The 21,377-nt window shown below is 41.8% G+C and overlaps 1 long non-coding RNA gene across 6 annotated transcripts in view; it reads right to left on the bottom strand.

Annotated features, from left to right (window-relative positions):
- Nucleotides 1-21,377, bottom strand: part of LOC137648723 (uncharacterized) — a 79,612-nt gene that overhangs the window by 38,860 nt on the left and 19,375 nt on the right. For 3 of the 6 annotated variants that reach the window (XR_011045686.1, XR_011045687.1, XR_011045683.1), the window contains exons 3-6: nt 13,131-13,288; nt 12,226-12,420; nt 11,807-12,035; nt 7,373-7,526 (exon numbers count right to left, since the gene is read on the bottom strand). This is a non-coding gene — a long non-coding RNA (uncharacterized lncRNA). Of the gene's footprint in view, nt 1-7,372; nt 7,527-11,801; nt 12,036-12,225; nt 12,421-13,130; nt 13,289-21,377 lie in introns of all 6 variants that reach the window. The other 3 variants (XR_011045684.1, XR_011045685.1, XR_011045688.1) reach the window with 3 other exon arrangements.

The raw sequence follows: 21,377 nt of genomic DNA, 5'->3' as shown, positions 1-21,377 counted from the left end.
AGGTTTTGGTGTACATTCTTTACGTGGGGCTGACGTAACAGATCTATCCTTAGAGGAAGACTTCTTGGAAAGTCTACCAGCCATCGAAGTACCTAGGTGAACCACTCTCGCGGGCCAGAGGGGAGCAACCAACGTCAACCTTGTCCCTTCGTGAGAGGCGAACTTCTGCAGTACCTTGTTGACAATCTTGAAAGGTGGGAATGCATATAAGTCCAGATGAGACCAATCTAGGAGAAATGCGTCTATGTGTATTGCTGCTGGGTCTGGGACTGGAGAGCAATAGATTGGAAGTCTCTTGGTCATCGAGGTTGCAAAGAGGTCTATGGTGGGTTGACCCCAAGTCGCCCAAAGACTCTTGCACACGTCCTTGTGGAGGGTCCATTCCGTAGGAATTACCTGACCCCTCCGACTGAGGCAGTCTGCTAAGACGTTCGTCGCCCTGGATAAACCTCGTTAACAGGGAGATGCCTCGATCTCTTGACCAAATGAGCAGGTCCCTTGCGATCTCGTACAGCGTGAGGGAGTGGGTGCCTCCTTGCTTGGAGATGTACGCCAAGGCTGTGGTATTGTCGGAGTTGATCTCTACCACCTTGTTTCGAAGGACTCTCTAACTTCATCAAGGCCAAGTGGACTGCCAAAAGCTCCTTGCCGTTGATGTGCATGCTCCTCTGACTTGAGGTCCACAGACCTGAGCATTCCCGACCGTCCAGGGTCGCACCCCAACCCAAATCCGACGCGTCTGAGAATAGTACGTGGTTTGGGTTCTGAACTGCTAGGGAAAGTCCCTCTCTCAGACTGATATTGTCGTTCCACCAATTCAGGCATGCCTTTACTGGTTCGGAGACCGGGATTGAGACCGTCTCTAACGTCTTGTCCTTCTTCCAGTGAAAGGCTAGATGGAACTGGAGAGGTCGAAGGTGTAGCCTTCCTAGCGAGACAAACTGCTCCAGGGATGATAGAGTTCCTACTAGACTCATCCAATTCTTGACTGAGCACCGTTCTCTCTTCAACATCAGTTGGACTTTGAGCAGGGCTTGCTCTATTCGGGTGGCAGACGGAAAAGCCCGAAAAACTGGACTGCGAATCTCCATCCCTAAATACAGTATAGTTTGGGATGGAATCAGCTGGGGCTTTTCTAGGTTGACCAAAAGTCCCAATTCCTTGGTCAGATCCAATGTCCAATGAAGATCCTGCAGACAGCGATGACTGGACGAGGCTCTGAGAAGCCAGTCGTCCAAGTAAAGGGAGGCTCGGATACCCGATAAATGGAGGAATTTTGCTACATTCCTCATAAGCCTCGTAAACACGAGAGGAGCAGGACTTAGGCCAAAGCACAGGGCCCGAAACTGGTATACCACATTTTTTAAAACAAACCTCAGAAACGGTTGGGAATCTGGGTGTATAGGGATGTGGAAGTACGAGTCTCTTAGGTCGAGAGAGACCATCCAGTCTCCCTTTCTGACCGCTGCTAAGATTGATTTCGTGGTCTCCATGGTGAACTTTGTTTTCGTAACAAAGACGTTGAGCGCACTGACGTCTAGCACCGGTCTCCAACCTCCTGTCTTCTTCGGGACTAGGAAGAGACGGTTGTAAAACCCCGGTGATTGAAGGTCCGAGACTTTCACCACCGCTCCCTTCTCTAGCAATAGAGACACTTCTAGGTTTAGGGCTTGTCTCTTTGACTCCTCTCAGTACCTGGGAGAGAGGTCGATGGGGGAAGTCGCTAGAGGAGGTTTGCGTACAAATGGAATTTTGTACCCCTCTCTGAGCAACCGAACAGACTGTTGGTCTGCGCCCCTCTTCTCCCAGGCCTGCCAGAAGTTCTTCAATCTGGCTCCTACTGCTGTCTGAGGCTGTGGGCAGTCAGACTCTGCCACGTGAGGACTTGGCTCCTCTCTTCTTTCCTCTCTTTCCCTCGGCACGAGTACTTCCCCTGCTGGGAGCTCTGCCACGAAAGGGCGGGATAAATCTGGACGCCGGAGTGTCGATCCTGGGTCTAGCAGAAAAGGATGTAGGAGGAGTCCCTTTGCGAGCAGAGGACGCCACCAAGTCATGGGTGTCCTTCTGCACGAGTGAAGAAGCTATGTCCTTAACCAATTGTTGCGGGAACAAAAACTTTGATAAGGGAGCAAAGAGCAGTTCTGATCTCTGACAGGGAGTAACTCCTGCCGAAAGAAAAGAGCAAAGGGACTCTCACTTCTTTAAGACTCCCGACGTAAAAGAGGAGGCGAGCTCATTGGAACCATCGCGGATGGCTTTATCCATACAGGACATTATCAGTAAGGAGACATCTCTATCAGCCGATGAGATTTTCCTACTTAAGGCTCCCAAAGACCAGTCAAGGAAGTTGAAAACTTCAAAGGCTCTGTATACGCCTTTCAGCAGATGGTCAAGGTCCGAGGAGGACCAACTAATCTTCGAGCATCTCATGGCTAGGCGGCGGGGAGAGTCTACGAGGCTTGAGAAGTCACCCTGGGCAGAGGCAGGGACTCCCAAGCCGAGAACTTCTCCCGTGGCATACCAGACGCTCGATCTAGACGAGAGCTTTGACGGAGGGAAGGCAAAGGCCGTCTTCCCCAAACTCCTCCTGGTATCCAACCAGTCGCCTAAAAGCCGTAAAGCTCTCTTGGAAGAGCGGGAGAGCACTAGCTTTGTAAAGGCTGGCATGTTAGCAGGTAAGCCTAGAGCAAACTCAGACGGTGGCGAATGATGAGCAACAGTGACGAAGTGATCGGGAAAAAGCTCCTTGAAAATTAACATGACTTTCTTAAAGTCCATTGATGGAGGAACCGTTCTAGGTTCGTCTACATCCGAAGGATGATCATCATGATGAGGGTCAGCAACGTCCTCATCTGAAGGATCCTCATCCGACAACTGCTGAGTAACAAGCAAAGGGGTTGGCAATGCTTGACACGCAGAGTCCACACGCACTGGTGCATTAGCAGCAGTCCAGGACGCTACGTCATGTAACTGCTTAACAGCCTGTGGACTGTCAACAACAGGAGCGGGAGGACGCTCGACGTCAACTCGAGACTGTTTTGACTGCCTAGACTGAGCAGTCAAAACAACTCTTAGACTGCGGTGGTTGACGCTCAGCGTCAAAACAAGTCAACTCCGCTGGTTGGCGAACGTCCTGAACGTCAACAAGAGCATTAGGAAGTGGCTGAACGTCCATATGCGGCTGAAAGTCAACACGTGACTGCATCGAGTGAGGCTCTACAAAGCGTGACTGACGTGACTTAGCTACGCCAACGTCAACAGGACGAGCAAAGGCTCGTTTTGGCGGCTGAAGGCCAGGATCTCGATGAGTTAAGCGGCGAGGATCATCGTGAACCTTATCGGCAGAATAGTCTTCCATAAGGGAGGCGAGCTTAATCTGCATGTCTTGCAGCACAACCCATTTAGGATCAACGGGAATGGGTGCGGTAAAAGACGAGGTTAACGTCTGAGACGGCACAACCTTGCCTACACCAATACTCTGAGCCTGTGTAACGTTGCTGCTTAGGCGGCAAGCAGTCTTCCGATGACTGCAAAGGGTCAGAGCTGTCCCAATGGCTACAGCCAGGACGCTGGACCTGTCCTGAAGGGACCGACTTTCGCTTAAGGGGCCTAGAAACCTTGCTCCACGGTTTCTTATGCGAAAAGCCTTCGGATGACGAGGAGAAAATGGTCTCTCTCGTCTTATGGTAGGGGCGATCTTGATGAGACACGCCTGTTACCATAGAGGGAACGTCTGTTCGCTGATCAAGGCCTCTCGAACCCATAAGTCGTACGACATTACTTCTCCCCTGGGCTTGGGAGCTTGCAAGAGGTCTCGGACTAGGTGAACGACAGGCACGAACAGACGAACCCTCGGTCGCAACACTGTTCACAACACTTTGCGCACTAATCACTTTCCCACGATTTTCCGCTGTGGCACTGACACTTAAGCTCTTTTAACGTCAGCCATGAGTTGATTACGATCTGTTGCTAACGATTCAACTCTTTCACCCAAGGCATGAATGGCACGTAACATGTCTCGCATCGATGGTTCCTGAGTGCCAGTAGGGGGTTCAGGCACAACCACTACAGGGGAAGGATTAGGTTCAGGGGCATGTGGAGAGGAAAAATCTACTGATCTAGAGGAACTCCTCCTTACCCTATCTCTCTCTAGCTTACGAGAATACTTGTCGTATTCGAGCCAATCGAATTCCGAAAGGCCCACGCATTCCTCACACCGATCTCCTAATTGACAGGTTTTACCCCGACAATTAGAACACAGTATGTGGGTCGAGAGAGGCCTTTGGAAGACGCCTATTGCAATCCCTAGCATTACACTTGCGAAATCTAGGGGCTTGTGAAGCGTCAGCCATTTTGAATTAAGTCAAAGAAATTCCAAAAAACAATCCAAGTCATCAACAATTAAATCTGTCCAATAAAGAGTTCAAGAGTTTAAGTTGAGGAAAAACACCTGCACTGCGAAAGCTCAAACCAAAATGAAGTACTTCACCAAATATGTTGAGAAAACTCCAGGTTATACAGCGAGTATTGATACGTCTTGTCGTCAAGGTCGCAGAGAAGAATTGAGGCTTGTTTACATGCATGTGTGGTATCTGGCCGATAGTTGGCGCTGGTGGGCACACCCGCAACCTTCATAGCGATCGCTCGCGAGTTTTTGTGTGTTTTTTCTGTCGAGCCGCTGGAGCAGCAGCTATTATATATTCACCGGCTAAGTTAAATATTCAAAAATTATGAATTGAGGACTGAATAAAATTATCTTTAAAATGCTTTTTAAAAGACTAAAATTGGTCGAGAAGATAAGGTAGATTAAGTTTGAAATTACCCCCCAAAATTAAATTTTTTCAATGGGGCAGTCGCTCCCCTTAAAATTCTACGAAATAAAACGGACTACAGTATATGACAGCCCTTTAATAAGTAGATTTGAGACACTTTAAATTCTGCGGCTGAAATTTTCATATCTTTGAAAGAAACCAATAGGAAAAAGCAAAACCCTGATCACTAGTTATTGCACAAAATTCAATACCTAACCAGACTTTCTTTAATTATGTTCCGTGCATAACCCCTAGTTCCTTTGGCGATTACATCTTCACCATTCTTGTGAGCTAAGGATGGAGGTTGAGGGAGCCTATAGATCACCAGCAGCCATTGTCTAAACCCACTCTGGTCATACCTTGGGAGGAGAGGGGGTTTAGGTGATCACATGAAGTGTCTAGGGTGAAGTCGCTCTCTTGCCTCTGCCATCCATAGAGGCCCTTAAATTTAAGGACAAAAGGCACTAAACTAAAAGAATGAGTTACTGATACTAGGATAATTTTAACAGCATTCTTATTCTAGTAATAGCTTCTTGAGTTATACACAAGATTTAGAATATATTTCATGTTTTCTTCACCAATTGATCGACAGTATTGTTCCCTAAATCAACACATTTTCCTGTAACACAACTTGTCAAAATACCCAATCATTGATTTAAATCAAAGAATGAAGTCACCTAACCTTTTTAACCTGCTTCAATTTTATTGAGAAATTTACTAACCACACTAGATTTGAAAATTCTCTCTACCTGACTACATATTGCACATCAATAACAATGTGTATAATCTTTATTGTACAAACTAGGTTCAAACACTAAAACAGTAGCAATGTAATAACCTATAGTAAGAGACTCCAAATTACATGAGAATTTGGTCTAAGAACTGGAAAACTGCAGATTTAGATACACAATTGGAACAACTCCATTAGGGATAAGACAAACAGCAACTTAACCATTCAAGCATTTTTACTACCCGTTTTCAAGAATTTATGTACTTTAATGTATTTAATTTTTCTAAAATTATTCTCATGAATAAATTCAACAATGATTTTAAAGTTCTAGTAAATGCATAGTTTAAAATTAACTACAGGATAGTGTAACTTCCAAATATTTCTGTGTATAAGAATCTAAAATTGGGTCAAATCTCAATCTAGGTCATATCTGTTGTATAAGACGACTGGTGAATTAAAAAATATGTATGGGATAGGTTTTGATGTATCAAATAAAAACTCGCTAAAAATCAATTTTATACACTTTTCCCCTGACATCGCCTAAAAAAAAAGTTTTTTTCTACTTTAGTCGCCAATCAAACAAATTAACGCATTAACACATCTGCATATAGGTTAGTTTTTGCTGGAACATACTGTATCTTAAAACTATTTGATTACGAAATACTTTTGTTAAGGTTTTACTTTTCCCTTAAAACTTCAAAAATGAAATAGCTTTTTCTATCAGTATAAAGTTTTTCATAAAGGGCGCACAAACGAAACATTTTGTTCAAGTTTCATCGCCTATCATTACTAACCAACGCATTTCCACAAGTGATAGCCTAACTAATGATACCAAGAACTTGTGTTATTACAAATGTCACTTACCCTATCACTACAAATTCCTACACTTAGCTAAACACAAACCAATGTGTTTAGTCTACACCACTGACAGTATGAAAATTTACGATACCGTTACAAAGGATATTGTACAGTACATTCCATTGCCAAAAAAATTTTCCCAACTTTATTTATAAGTAGATTTAATTCTACATCAACTTTTACCCTTATCAGTTAGGGAACCATCAGCAAAAATAGCCTTCAACCTCAAGGTGGAAATGGGAGAAAAATATCCCCCTCCAAGTTCTCTCTCCTCCTTTTGTACCTCTTCCAATGAGAAAGCAAACAAGGCATAAAGCAATTAAGTTTCAACCAATATCAAGAGGTAGGGACAACATTCGTTCTCAGTAACGGCTGAAATCAAATAGAGTTTGGTGAGCAAGCACAGAGGCGATGGCCTCAATGCTACTGTGCCGGCAACTACTTTACCGGTCTTATTCCAGATTGTACCATTATTCTCCTAAGCAACGGATGAGTTTGTATGTGTGGGACCAACCATTTCCTAGCATTTAAAATTCTTTCATTTTGTTGTAAACTGAGCTACTATGGACTAAATGGCTGAATTAAGAAAAACCTGCATTTAGCATCTAGGATTTCATAAAAATTTTTGAGGTTAGAGTTTCTTTTTGTCAAGAGCCAAAATATTTGCTATTTATCAAATATACTTATAAACTAATTTTGTCACTTCATCAAATTACCCAGTAGTAAACTAAAGTTTAATCCCTGGGTTGAGTAAAATTAAATGACCATAGACCTCCAATTGAAACTCCTAAGCTTCAGTTAAACTAACAGTATTTTAATAAAAACAATAAGTTTGTAATGGGATAAAACTGCTGATCAAGCTAAAAATACTAGTAGTGTAACCTACCAGCTTTGCATTATACATATTAAGTACGAATAACTAGAACACACAAGATGTCGACATTTGGAATTCATAAAATATTCTGCCACTAACCAGTCTTTCTCCAGTGATCACTGAATACTTGTTCATTGCAGACAGCACAGTTTATTTTCCACTCTACAGTAAGCTTTGAGCCAATTTATCTTTCAAGAGGCTAAATATTCCACAGCAGCACAAAAGTCACTTGAACAATGCTTACTCGTTTCACCTGAAATTTAATGAAAATTATGAATGCTTTTGACAAAACCAACATTTGTAGCTTCCATCTAAAGGAATTAACCTGTATCTCCAAAAGCAATATAAACAAATCATATTATGGAATTTATTTGAAATATAAAAGCATAAAATTATGGTAAAAATAATGGTTTTCTGAAAAATATCTTTATAAAACAATTCTAAATACGCAAGTGATTAGCCTATCAGAAGTAAACTATTGAAAATTACTTTCCAAAAAATGGCATTACCTCAAACTAAAATTTTAGACTTCTATACTCGAAGATAACATTCAACTGACCATTAACCCTTTTACCCCCAAAGGATGTACTGGTACGTTTCACAAAACCCATCCCTTTACCCCCATGGACGTACCGGTACGTCCTTGCAAAAAAATGCTAAAAAAATTTTTTCCATATTTTTGACAATTTTTTGAAAAAATTCAGGAATTTTCCAAGAGAATGAGGCCAACCTGACCCCTTTATTTCATAATTTAAGGCTGTTAGAGCAATTTAAAAAAAAATATACTGCAAAATGTGCTGGGAAAAAAATAACCCCTTGGGGGTTAAGGGTTGGAAATTTCCAGAGAGTCTGGGGATAAAAGGGTTAAGTTATATATGGGCCAAAATGATTTATTAGATCTAATAATTCCCAAAGGGCTACAACTAAAGTAACAGGCATTAAAGCTCCAAATACTTCAGTTTAAGACAGTAACATAGGTAATCTTTAAATATGCCATTAAGGAGATTGTCCGCCAATGAAGCCAAAAATTGTTAAATATTTAGACAATTGAATTTTCATAATTTTTACACGTTATTTGTATAACCCTGGTGATTCTGTCAACATTTCATTGGAATCTTAACTAAAATTATTTTTATGAAAAAAAAAAAAATAGTTTTAAGTTTTCTCGTAACATACTGCATTGAAATAAATAATTGCCATGAATAATGCTAGTTAGAATGTAAAAATATTACCAAGGAATTTCATTATGTCTTTGGATTTGAAAACTTTTTAACAATGAAGAAAATGTTTTGAATGTCAATAACTATGAAGCAGAGATATCGGCTGTCAAAATTTTGCAACAAAAATAAGAAACATCATCATCACCAAAAGTAGTATTTTCATTGTTAATGATAATTACAAACTACTCCCAATTACTTTAAAAATAATTACTGCAAACATCGTCCAAGTCACCACCCATCCAAACATCCCAAGGAAGTACTACTGTACTAACTCAAGGCGAGGGTATCCAGAGGTGCCCCTTCACACTTCGTTGCTTAGTAGTGTCTTACAAGAGCTATCTTATTCCCTATACAGATAATGCTCGACCTACAACCTATGCGACTTATGAATATTCGACTTTACGACAATTTTTTCAGGGTGATGACGTCACAAGTCTATCGGAAATAGGAGGAATATTTCCTTGAAAATAATCTATTTTCTTGAATAAAAATAAATGATTTATCTTTGTAAATTATTTTTTTCTTTTATTGTTTATTCAGTATCTATTTTCAGTATTAAAAAAAAAAAAAAAAAAAAAAATTAGGAAAAGTTTTAATGTCTGCCGAGTTCATATTATATGTCTGCTGACGTTACATCACCAAAGGAAAGCAACCGGGCAATACATTTATTTACTTCCAATAAGCTAACTATTAGTACTGTATTAGTATTCCCATTATCAAAATATTAAGTAACGATACAACGTATTTTGGGGGTCTATTGGTTGTCACGAGTACTACGTAGCGTAAATTTGACTGTACGCTAGTTTTATTTAATCTCTGATAATAGATCGATGTTTATCCAAAGAAAGTATACTAATAGGATGAATATTTTCTTGAAAATAATATATTTCCTTTTACATTATAAAAATTAAATAGTTTAGTTCAGAAAGTTAGTGTTTTCCTTTCATTTCTTGCAAGAAAAAAGAAAATGAATGTACATATTTTGCAAGTCATTCTTTGAAGAGTCTTGTGACATGTATCTTGCAGAAGTGTGCTGACAAAACGAATTATTTCCTTTCATTGTGTTAATGAGTAATCTTATTACAGCATTCCCATCATCGAAACACCAAGTAACAATATCAAGCGTTTTAGTGGTCTGTATCATTAGTTATGAGATTACTACAACTTACAGTAAATTTAAGAAAAAAAAAAATAAAGACTGATAACGTCATTTCTGGTGGAAGGCAAGAGGCAAATCAAGCGACTTCCTTCCGATGCGTTACTATTCCCATAATCAAAACATTGAATAAGGAAGAAAAAAAAAAAAAGAAAGAGAGAGAGAGAGAGAGAGAGAGAGAGAGAGAGAGAGAGAGAGAGAGAGAGAGAGAGAGAGAGAGAGAGATATGCGTATTCCTTTTATAACATAAGGTCTATAAACGAACTGTATGGAAAATGTGATACCCTATTACATACTGGCGCTGTTATAATACTAATTATGAAGAGATTTAGAATGTCAAAAAAATTATATAAATCTGTTATTCGTACTATGTGTACGCATAATCGTAATACGGCAGCGTGACCTCGAGATCAGCTGATGCCAACTGAAAGTAAATCAAAAGTATTTGTTGATTATTCATATGATCAAGAAATTGAAAAAATAAAATATGAACGTGCTTTAATAAACCACTATTAAACACAATGTCTAATGATATATGAGGGCTTAATATTGAACTAAAAATTGAATACTACATTAAGCTTTAAAAATGAACTACCCATATGCGATTGCAAGAGCGAGCGTACTCGCACACAGAAAAAGCTACAATGATTTTGCATTATACCTAATGATAAGACGAACTATATGGAAACTGATTTCAAGTAACCTATTGGCGCTGATGTAATATTCACCATGAAGATATTCTTAACAAGTCAAGAAATTATAAAAAAAAAAAAAATGCCATACGTATGTACGCCATATTTTGATACGGTAGGTAGCAGCACTTTCAGATCAGCTGATCACAACCAAAGGTGAACAAAATTTTAAGTACTTTTCAATTGGCAAAATGCTTCCAAAATTGAAAAATGAGAATACAAAAATGCATTAATAGAGCATATGATATCCTATTTAACAGAACGAAATGATACAGCAAGAAAATATTAATAAAATATGATCCAGACGATTGCCGAATCATAACGCATCATAATAAATCTACGGAAACTTCACTTTTTTAGTTCGACATGTGACAAAATCGACTTACAACACATCTCTCGGTCCCTATCTCCGTCGTAAGTCAGCGACTACCTGTACTTAAGATAGGATTATTTTGCTTTTTGTCAATATAAGGTTCCTCCTACAGTCCACTAGCACTACTATAAACAGTAAGGAAAAAATGCCCACACCAAAAGCAAAAGCCTAATTCTTTTTACTCTTCTCTAGTATTCACAAAGACAATTAGTGTGTTGAGCTGCCAAACAATATTTCTAGTCTGATATTTCCCCCAATTCTATAAGAATATTCGTACTTATAGGTTACCGTGGGTTCAAGAACATGGTATCGCGTTACTGATGACCCATGTAGTGCCATAAACCCCTAGCACAAAATACACAAATCAATTATGGCTGAACTGGTACGATTATTTCTCACGTGACTTTAGTTGTGGTGCAGTTCTCTGCCAAATATTCACAAAATTTGATATCCCAAAGTATATTGATGGAAAATAACCCAAGACGATCCCCTCAAGTATACATTATATGGTACCTTCTCTTAAGAATTCATAATACTGTACAACAACTGGAAAGAAGCTTCCATAAATTACTGAAAAAATCAGACTGAATTTTTTTACCGAAACCAGTTCTGAAAGTTATAAATCTGCCAATCAATGTCAGGATTTTACTAAATTTGTAGAAACTCATCAAGGAACTCTGCTTTTATACTGCGTCAGAGTATATGGCCTTGGCAGCACTGAAAAAGAGTTGTAACAAAGCAGGTGCCAAACAATGAATGGGCCACCACTTGCATCAGCCAAAAATGTATTTACTATATACTTATATATGTTAAAACAAAAGATTGAAGAATTAATTATTACATTACCAAGTATTAATTTACCTTTCCCTGGTAATGTTCGAACCAAGTGTCAAAGCAAGGCAATGTTCTTCCAAACTGTGATTTTCATAGTTTCCAGGCATCCAAGGTTATTGACGCTGATATTTGTTATAAAGAATAAAATAAAATCAAATTGAAAACATAAGATGTCCTTATTTAGTTGAAAAGCTTTCAAATGACCTCAAATATCTTTTAAAATACCACCTTTAGAAAACTAAAATGGCTTCACCTTACTGCTAGTTATGAGAAGCATGAAGTGTCCCTTCAACTCTGGAGATTTCCTATTTGGAAAGTGTCAAATTTCTTTAGCCTACTACAGAATTCCTTCAGCATCTATCTTGGATAGTAGTCTAATGCAAATGGATTACCTCTTCTGGATATTTCAATAGACTGCCATCATTAAGCTAAGATCTACTGTATTGTTATCCACCAGCTTACTCCACTTTGCAATGTCATCTTCAATCTGAAAAATAAACAGCGTCTAAATGCAGCTTTGCTTCCAAGTTAAGATTTATGATAATTCTAAACTGTTACTAAGGATAATTGCACATTAAACTTTTAAAAAAAAATTCTAACCTAAATTATAAGTATTTAATTTCATATAAACTTGTACCCGCATCAATTATGGAACCACCAGCAAAAATGACACTGACCTTGAGCCAGACACCGGGGGAAAAGAATAGCTGTTCAAAGTCTCTCTCCTTCTCTTGTACCTCCTCCACTGGGAAGGCAACCACTCCTAAAATTTAGCACAGGGCAAGCAGACTGCATGAGGGACAAAGCTCATGAGGTTCCACTGCCCTGGCATTCATGATGGTACCATAGTAACCCAAGGCATTTCAGCAGGTCTGTTGGCAACAAGAAACAAAACAGAACACACAATGGAAGAAAGCAAAAACTCAAGGTAGGGAGAACATACGTTCTCACTAAAGCTGAAATTAAATTGAGTTTGGTGAGCAAGCAGCAAGGAGATATCCTCCATGTTACTGGGACAACAAAAACTGGCCAGTTTACCTTTCAAATCTTTTACCTGCTGTATTCCAACTTTTTTTATTCTTCTATGTAAGGGACGAAGGTTTGTATGTGTTTGAATAACTTGTTTTAGCATTACCAATTCTTTCATTTTCGCATGAACCAAGCTACTATGGACTAATTGGCTGAATTAAAAAAAACCCGCATTTAGGATTTCTATATCAAAATGTTGGAAATCAACTTTTTTCCGATTTCTGTCATGCAAAAACACTTGCCTTTTTTCAAACCAAACACAGTAGTAAACTAATTTTGCCTTTTCATCAAATTACATTGTAAACTAAAATTCAATCACTAGGTTGAGTAAAACTCAAATGGCCGAAGTCCTTAAAGTTGAAATTCCTAAGCTATATTAAAATTGGGTAACAGTTTAGTAAAACCTAAAATTAAGTCAGCGATAGGATAAAAGTACTGATCAAGCTAAAAATACTAATGTGAACAAGCAGCTTTACATTATACAAAAGTAAATATATCAAGAACACCAAATGAGTTCAATATCAGAATTTCTATAAAATATCCTGCCACTAACCAGTCTTTCCTCGATTACCACTGAATACTTGTTCGTTGTAGACATAGTTCATATTCGACTCTACAGTGAGCTTGAAGCCAATTTATCTTTCAAGGAGGCTAAACATTCCACAGAAGCATATCTAAGTCACTTGAACAATGGTTGTTGAAAAGTTTCACCTGAAAAGGAATGAAAATTATCAATACTTTGTCAAATACATGCGTAGCTTTCATCAAGAGAAATTACCCTGAATATTGACAATACGGAAAACAAAATACAGTTAAGATTTATCTTAACTATACCATCCTCTTACGGTACCCCTTGTCAAAATCTTTGCTAAAGCATAAAATTTACTTTTGCCTGTAAGGTAAAAATAATGGTTTCCTAAAAACTAATATTTAAAGGCACATTAATTTAATTACTAAAGTGGTTACCTGAATTAAGGAGACCGTCCACCACGGTGCTTGACGTAACTTTCAGAAATCTAAAATAGTTTTATTGTTTCTATGTACTGTATGCAGAAGTTTCAGCCAATTATTTTTACAAATAATGAAGATATGGCGGTCTTTATGCCAAGTGTATTGGTAAAATTAGGGTTTAAATACCTTGTTTAGAGTGCGTTTATAAAGGAATAAACAGAAGTAACAAGTAAGATCATAATGATGTTACTTTTATTTTCTAAAGAATAGCGAATCTTTGGGAGCTCAAAACTAACAACAAATTTTTAAGAAATTTATTTTTCCTAGTACAGTATACAAACCTGGATCTATTTATAGGGGTACATTTTCGGCGTAGCTGAAAGACTAGCCACGATAATTTTAGCGAGGGATAACAATTCCATCCGCTAATTAGCGGGTGGAGAGTGGGGTAGACTGGCTACCCGGCTCACTCACACCTCTTGGCTGAGTAACCACTTTGCGTCAAGGCAGGACTCTCAGGGGACAGGGTGGCGAACCAATTTGTATAAATGACTCCAGGTTTGTATACTAGGGAAAATACAAATTACTTACAAATTTGTTATTTGTTCCGGCATAGATACAAACCCTCCGCTATTCATAGGGGTGACTTTTAGGAGGGAGGAAGTCCTCACAAACTATTCTGTCTTATTTCTCCACTTGTTAAAATTTTTATAGTTTATAAAGAAACATTTTAATGTTACCTTTCTTAAAACATTTTATCTTTTCTGTTTCCTTTCCTCACTGGGCTATTTGCCCTGTTGGGGCCCCGGGCTTAGCATCCTGCTTTTCGAACTAGGGTTTTAGCTTAGCAAGTAATAATTATAATAATAATACCTGGCCTTGGTCATGACCCAGGGTCCTCTATTTCGATCTGTGATGATAGAAGGGACCCTAACCTCGTTAAAATCAAGTGCTGATATGAGGTAATGCACCGATAGCGGCCTGCAGAAGCTTGTGTACGAGTGGAACTAACAGTGCAGCTTGTCTTTAATATAGGAACTAGAACAAAACCTTTTGTTCTTCAGACTTACCCAATACCATCCCTCAAAAAGGTATTGGGGACGTAACAAAGTATTCTTCTATACTTGAGAGGCACAAGGGAAATCAGTCTTGACTGCAGCAAGGCGAGGTCAGCTATGCTGAGGCTTACTGAGCTGTTTTCCCCAGAGGGGAGAAGGTGAAAAGAAGAAAGGACAGTTATTCTTAATCATTCACCCCAGACTAATCTGGGTAACCTCACCCCTCAACCCTCTGCTACTTGTCCATCAAGGAGCCCGAGGTGCTTTAGACTTTGTTGTGCAACCACCACAGGACCGATGGAAAAGGTCTCCGTGTTCTTGTGGGTTACGTCTTTGCATGTAGTACTGTAGGTCGTTAAGGTAGATGGACGCTTTCACATGCCCACTTAAAAGCACTGCGCCACAGTTGTTTCTTGAACGCCAGGGACACAGCAACGCCACTGATGTTACGAGCTCTGGGTCTTTGGATGGAGGAGGGTCTAGACAGAGCAACCTCATTTACCTTCGGATCCCAAAGGAGAAGGAAATCCTTGACATCCTCCTCTTGACCCTCCCCATGCTGGTCAACAGTGCCGATACACGGGGGCAAGCTGGTATCGTTCTTTTAAGGTAACCCCACAGACTCCTCACTGGGTAAAACTCCAGTTGATGGGTCTTCAGTTACCGAACTAAGACTATCCGGAATGGGCTGCACCTAGGGTACAGCACTCACTGATTTTGAGTCTTGGCAATCCACTCAGGGACGCCGCTGAGGATTACTTCTCCCAGTCTCCTAGAGTCGGAGACACCAGAAGATGGATCATACAACACTAACTGTCTTGGTCAAACCCCCCCCAAGTGAGTAGAAAGGGCCTTCTTTCATGTAAGGAAGCGATCTGCTGCCTGGCATAAAGGTTCGTAGAGTGTCCCTGAAGGCCCCGAACCGCGTTCCCAGGAGGAAGTTGAGATCCGACGGGGGACAAGTTATCAAGCTTGTATAAGTAAAGGCATCGATGGGAGAGAATCCCCTTCCACGACACCAGTCACAAAGGACCGTACACTTCACCTGGAAGACAGACGCAGAAAAGAGTGAGGTGCCTAGACATCTTTTCTGCAACTTGTTGCGAAAGGCCTCAGAGGTGGTGGCGTAGGATCGTCCCAGGCGTGAAGTCAAAGCAAAGCTACGGCTTAGGAAAGTGTTAGCATGTGGGTGCTTGGAAGATCGTGTCGTGGAGGAAGCTCCTTCGGAACTCGAAGAAACTGCAGAAGGTCCGGGAACCATTCTGCGGAATGCCATAGTGAAGCTATTGGAGTCATTGATAAGATCTTGCTTATCCTGACTTGGCTGAGGATTTCTCAAAAGACCAAATGGGGGAAAAAAATTTTACACCTCTAAGCCGTCCCACCGATCTTGGAATACACCATTGTTCAAGGACCTGGTGAACAGTCGAGCGGGAGCCTGAATTTCAGGGCTGCTGTGACATGGCCACAGTCGGGGACTTCACAAAGTTAAGACTTTGGTGGATACAAGATGATTCAAAGGCAATAGGAGCGCACTATCTGAGTGGTCTGTTCAGATTATCTGCAAGCACATTCCTGTAACAAGAATGACGCGAGCGGATGGGGGCACCTAGCTGTCCTCAGTCCATCTGAGGCTTCCTACTGCTAGATGGTTCTCTAAGAGGTGAATGCTGGTACGTTTCTGAATCGGGCCAATGGACGAGGATGGAATGGTGCAGCATATGCCTCCTGCCTCCCCCCCCCCTTTTTTATGTATTAAAGAGACCATCAGATCCAGAGGGGAGACGAGAAGATAGGCCTCTTTGCAGAGGCTCTCGTCTGCCACCCCTAACCACAATTTGTTAAACGGGAGGGGGGGAGGGGGAGATTGCATAGCTATAAACATGTCTAGGTGATGTCGAGACGTGCAACTATTTGGACGTTCATGCAATTGAGGGGAGGAGACTGTCCACCCTCCAACTGTCACCAATCTTGTGTGGTTGGCCGAATAATCCCGATACCCAACGGTAAACCAGTTAATCAGTAGACCTTATATTATAAGAGCGAATCTCCACAGATGTTGCCTTCCGCACAGAAAACCGGACGGTAATTACCGAACGCATCCAACCAACCCCAAGGGGAGATTGAGATGCATCTTCAATTATTGGATGGGTAGTAAGCATAATTCTATTACTATGTCGTAGCACCGAACTATGAGCATGACAAGCATATACGCATAGCTCTACTTGAAAAAGTGTTGGAAACTTTTGTAACTTTTTTTTTTCTGAGGGGACAAAAAAGTTTGTACTTCTCCGTCTCCAATCGGTAAAATAGCATTAGTATTGAATGTTCCCTATTATGGGCCAGATATGCTAATTCGAAGTTTCCGGTCAGAGTCATTGAAGGAAACCAAAACTTCCGATTGGGAGTTAAAGAGTGCCTTTAAGAAAGAACGTAAATGCCGTATGTCTGGTTACAGGAAAGTAGCCAAGTAATGTTTTAACCTGGTTTCAGTGAGGGATATTTAAACTTAATAGAACTGAGTTCTAATTGCAAGATTTACATAGCCCTTATTGGTAGAGATATCGCTTGCATGCATATGTACTTGTGCATCTGCGCTAGCGCATGCATATTCTCTGGCTCCAGGAAACTTTTGCAACGAATCCGGTTGCAGGAATAATGTATGTGCGACGAATCACAACATTATTGCCAAAGAAATTTTTGATCGTTGACTAACTGCAATATTTTTTTGAATGAGCGCGCAAGTTCTCAAACAAAATATACATTTATAGAAGCAATCATTTCTCCTTTGGTTTGCCCATCTTTATGGGAGGGGCTAGCCAGTGTTCATGCAAAGACACGGATGTCTGGTTACCCGTGGGCGGGGTTTTAAAAGTTTGTAAACGTAAAGAAAAGTTGCCCACGCTGTTTCTATCGTTCTTCAACGTCAACTGACACTTCATTCGGGAATAATTGTTCGAGACAACCTTGTAAGGATAGAATAAAAATTCTCAGAAGCCTATCATGTAAAAAGGGGAGGTCGTTATACACAGGGTACAATGACGGGGGAGGCAGACTCCATCAAATGGGAGAACCCGAGTAAAACAACAGCTTCAGGTTTTGTCTTGGCTAGAGCGCATGCTCCGGGAAGGTTTACAACCTTTATGAAGTTATAATAACACCCGTTAAAGTTCTGTAAAACTTCTCAGGAACGAGTGTCTCCCGAAAAGGGTGAAGTCTCGTAAGTGTGGGTTTGTTTCAAGATGACCAGACAAATGCCATCAACCACTTACCCTAAGGAGTTGCCATCGAATGCTTTCTCGCTAGTGAGAAAACTACCGTCTAATTCAGGCAAGGCCTGCCAGGGGAAATGAACTGGATTGCAAAGAATTTTTCATTCCCCACTAATTTCCGTATGCTAACCAAACCACTCGAAGTGGGAGGGTGGAGGGAAGAAGACGGTTCGTTCGAAAACCAAAGGATCGGTGTTGGCGAAACAAGCCTAGCTGACATAGTAATCAGCTGGGAGTGTAGAATGATATATTAAGTCACTCATTTGGAAGACCCATCCCGTAGGGGGGAGGTCGACCATAGTGTTTTCAGAAAAAACTCTGGATCGCGGGAAAACAGATTCGGATGAGAACCTAGGGGTTCAGAATCTATTTGTGAATTCCGTTCTCAGAATCTTACGGGATGTTGTGACGAGAACCCGCAGGAACTGTCGCCGATTCCTGATAAAATTTCCAGGAATAGTGTTACGTGAACCAACCGGGGTTCACAAGACCAGGACCCAAAGGAACTGTCATAGTTACCTGTAGTCTGAAACCCCTAGGAAGCAGGCATCCCTCTATCAGTGAACTCTTGATGACTATGGGCGCGCATGCGCACAGGAACCCTTTGCGTGACGAGTCAGAAAAGACTCAAGAGAAAAACTCTTGATGACGATGGTCACGTGCGTAAAGTTGGCAGCGCGCACTGAGATGGTCATGCGCGCGGGCGCGAACACTTCACTTGACGAGAGTTTGAGAACACACTGCCATGAGCGTAAAACTCTTGCGCGCACGCGAGCACTTCGTGCAATGAGAGTTCGAAAAACAGAGTTGTTCGAGCACTTCAACTGATTGCGCGCGCATGAGGTTAGTGGGGCGCGCCAATTTGGTGAGAAATTGTACTCGCTGCTACACTCGCCCAAAGGTTCACGACAGCCTGTGTTATGTAAGCGCGAACGACCAACACAACGAGAGTTCGCAACTGTCATAAGTAATGAATATGGTCACGAGAACCAGAAGGTTCAGCATGAACCGTGTTGCGAGACCCCGAAGGGTCAGCGCAACGAGAAACCGAAGTTTCCCTGTCACTTGACTCCGAAGGGTCAGTATGACAAAGGGCACGAGAGATCAAAGGCCTAACGTAGCCTGTGTTGCGAGACCCCGTAGGATCAGCGCAATGAGAAACCCAAGTTTCCCTGTCACAAAACACCTTAGTGTCAGAGTGACTGAAGTTACGAGAGCCCAAGAGTTCAGCGTAACTAATATTACGAGACACCGAAGGGTCAGCGCAATGAGAAATCGAAGTTTCCTCGTCACGAAACATCGAAGTGTCAGTGACTAAAGTTACGAGAGCCCAAGGGTTCGGCGTAGCTGAAGTTACCAGAGCCCAAGGGTTCGGCGTAGCTGAAGTTACCAGAGCCCAAGGGTTCGGCGTAGCTGAAGTTACCAGAGCCCAAGGGTTCGGCGTAGCTGAAGTTACCAGAGCCCAAGGGTTCGGCGTAGCTGAAGTTACCAGAGCCCAAGGGTTCGGCGTAGCTGAAGTTACCAGAGCCCAAGGGTTCGGCGTAGCTGAAGTTACCAGAGCCCAAGGGTTCGGCGTAGCTGAAGTTACCAGAGCCCAAGGGTTCGGCGTAGCTAAAGTTACGAGAGCCCAAGGGTTCGGCGTAGCTGAAGTTACCAGAGCCCAAGGGTTCGGCGTAGCTAAAGTTACGAGAGCCCAAGGGTTCGGCGTAGCTAAAATTACGAGAGCCCAAGGGTTCGGCGTAGCTAAAGTTACGAGAGCCCAAGGGGTTTGGCGTAGCTAAAGTTACGAGAACCCAAGGGGTTCGGCGTAGCTAAAGTTACGAGAGCCCAAGGCTTCAGCGTAACTAATGTTAAGACCCCCCTTGGGTTCAGCGTAACTAATGTTAAGACCCCCTTGGGTTCAGCGTAACTAATGTTAAGAACCCCTTGGGTTCAGCGTAACTAATGTTAAGAACCCCTTGGGTTCAGCGTAACTAATGTTAAGACCCCCCTTGGGTTCAGCGTAACTAATGTTAAGAGACCCCGAAGGGTCAGCATAATGAGGAACCTTGGTTCCTCGGTCACAAGACTCCGAAAGGTCAGCATGATTGATGGCACGAGGTCCCGAAGGCTCAACGTTACCATTGTTACGAGAACCCGAAGGTTCAGCGAAATGAAACCCAAAGATTTCGAGTCGCGTGAGTCTGAAGGCTCAGCGCAATGGAGTCCCGAAGGATTCCTGCTGTCATGAGAACCCGCAGGATTCAAATGACGAGAGCCCGAAGGCTCACGATCACGCCAGCCGAAAGGGTGATCGTAATGAGACCCCGAAAGGTCAAGGAGAACCAGCAGGTTCAAAGATCTAAAGATAACACCTCCGCAGGGGAGGTTTGTTCTCCCGAAGGAGAAAGTCTCTTAAGATAAGGCTCTTGCTCCGCCCTTAAAGGAGAACCTTCCCCTGAAAGGGAAACCTGCTTCGGAGAAAGCTCTGCCACCGCCCTTGGTGGATCAGCAATCTCCTACTACAAGTTATCTCTCGCGAACGAGAGGAAAGTTCTCCCGAAGGAGATCGCCCAAGACAAGCTTTCTCCCAGCTCTATGGGAAAAAAGCGTAGGCGAAATAATCTTGCGAACGAGGGAGAAGTCCCTCCAAAAGATGACATCGCCTAAGACAAGCTTTCTCCCAGCTCTATGGGGAAAAAAGCATAAGCGTAATAATCTCTCTCCCACAAACGAGAGAGAAGTCCTCCTGAAGAAGGATATCACCTAAGACAAGCTTTCTCCCAGCTCTATGGGAAAAAAGCGTAGGCATAATAATCTCCCTCTCGCGAATGAGAGAGAAGTCCTCCCGAAGGAGTACATTGCCTAGGGCAAGCTTTCTCCCAGCTCTATGGGAAAAAAGCGTGGGCGTAACCTCCTCCTCCTCCCCCCCCCGAGTGTGTTGAAGGTTGGCAACGATTGCTACCTCAAACGTGGGCAGCTCACGAGCTACCACATGAAGCGCAGGATAATTTACAGGGTGGCCATAGCCATCGGCCTTGTGTTCTACGTCGCTACTATCTGTAGAAAAGAAATAAGTTGTGATTAATTACAATTCATGCTCTGCTGTACTCGGGAATAAATCACCTTCCTTGTAAGATCATTACTCGAAAGGGAGCTGAACTAATATACACTTAAAACTCTAATAAAAACACACGACAGTGTTGAGAACCTGCCGACGATCAGCACAGGGTAGGGGGGTAAGGTAGGGGAGTGGTATCAACACAATGACAACTCTCTAAGCGGAGGCTGTCTGATAAGTTGTTAACAGTAATTAAAGTTACAAGTATCTAACAACAAACTTATATTTCCATTTATACATATATACATGCATATATATGTACAAGATAAATGAGAAAACACACAAGAGGAAAAGATAAAAACAATCAAGGCAAGTGTTTGCGGTTAAGAACGGCAGCATGTCCGTCCTCTACCGAGCCAAAAAGTAAAGTGGTTACTCAGACGAGAGGTGTGAGCGAGCCGGGTAGCCAGTCTACCGCA

This window comes from Palaemon carinicauda, chromosome 10 (genome assembly GCF_036898095.1).
Source record: "Palaemon carinicauda isolate YSFRI2023 chromosome 10, ASM3689809v2, whole genome shotgun sequence".
Classification (NCBI taxonomy): domain Eukaryota; kingdom Metazoa; phylum Arthropoda; class Malacostraca; order Decapoda; family Palaemonidae; genus Palaemon; species Palaemon carinicauda.
This window is presented reverse-complemented; position numbering and strand designations above follow the sequence as displayed.